This window comes from Schistocerca gregaria, unplaced genomic scaffold (assembly GCF_023897955.1).
Source record: "Schistocerca gregaria isolate iqSchGreg1 unplaced genomic scaffold, iqSchGreg1.2 ptg000422l, whole genome shotgun sequence".
Classification (NCBI taxonomy): Eukaryota; Metazoa; Arthropoda; class Insecta; order Orthoptera; family Acrididae; genus Schistocerca; species Schistocerca gregaria.
Genome location: NW_026061853.1, coordinates 552,532 through 554,043, shown reverse-complemented (window position 1 = coordinate 554,043; position 1,512 = coordinate 552,532).

Below are 1,512 nucleotides of genomic sequence, written 5' to 3'. Positions count from 1 at the left end.
TGAGAAGTAGTACAATTCACGTTTTAGGTATCGATTATTGACTTTTTACCTGGCTTTGGTGCCTTGGACATGACCTAGGAACTTAAGTTTCTGCATGAAAGGAGGACTAGCAGCCGAGTTGCTCGGGAGAATGTGAAAAGTGTTCATATGTAGTAAACACCTGAGAAATCCGTCCGTGTTCGTCATTTGTTATCGAATCGACTTAAAGCCAGATCTTCACATTGGCCGCTCATCTCACTGAAACGGTTGTACTTATCGCCTGCAAAGCTATGTCGCGTGCTGCGGTATGCGGAGACACTAAAAGCACCATAGTAGAACACAGATGAAGCTTCTAAGTTGATGTAATAACCAGTGAGAAGTAGTAAAATTCATGTTTTAGTTATGGATTATTGACTTTTTACCGTTCTTTGGTTCCTTGACCATGAGCTAGTAACTTAAGATTTTGCATGAAAGGAGGACTCGCAGCCGCGTTGCACGGGAGACTGTGAAAAGTGTTCAAATGTAGTATAAACCTGATAAATCCGCCCGTTTTCGTCATTTGTTATCGAATCGACTTAAAGCCAGATTGTCACATTCGCCGCACTTCAGTCTGAAACGGTTACATTTATCGTCTGCAAAGCTATGTCGCGTGCTGCGGTATGCGGAGACACTAAAAGCACCATAGTAGAACACAGATGAAGCTTCTAAGTTGATGAAATAGCAAGTGAGAAGTAGTACAATTCACGTTTTAGGTATCGATTATTGACTTTTTACCCTTGTTTGGTGCCTTGGACATGAGCTAGGAACTTAATTTTTGCATGAAAAGAAGACTAGCAGCCGCGTTGCACGAGAGAATGTGAAAAGTGTTCATATGTAGTAAAAACCTGAGAAATCCATCCGTGTTCGTCATTTGTTATCGAATCGACTTAAAGCCAGATCGTCACATTGGCCGCTCTTCTCTCTGAAACGGTTGTACTTATCGCCTGCAAAGCTATGTCACGTGCGTCGAGATGCGGAGACACTAAAAGCACCATAGTAGAACACTGATGAAGCTTCTAAGTTGATGTAATAGCCAGTAAGAAGTAATACAATTCAAGTTTTAGGTATCGATTATTGACTTTTTAGCTGGCTTTGGTGCCTTCGACATGAGCCAGGACCTTAAGATTCTGCATGAAAGGAGGACTGGCAGCCGAGTTGCACGGGAGAATGTGAAAAGTGTTTATATGTAGTAAAAGCCTGAGAAATCCGTCCGTTTTCGTCATTTGTCATCGAATCGACTTCAAGCCGAATCGTCACATTGGCCACTCTTCTCTCTGAAACGGTTGTACTTATCGTCTCCAAAGCTATGTCGCGTGCTGCGGTATGCGGAGACACTAAAAGTACAATAGTAGAACACAGATGAAGCTTCTAAGTTGATGTAATAGCCAGTAAGAAGTAGTACAATTCAAGTTTTAGGTATCGATTATTGACTTTTTAGCTGACTTTGGTGCCTAGGACCTTAGCTAGTACCTTAAGATTCTGCTTGAAAGGAGG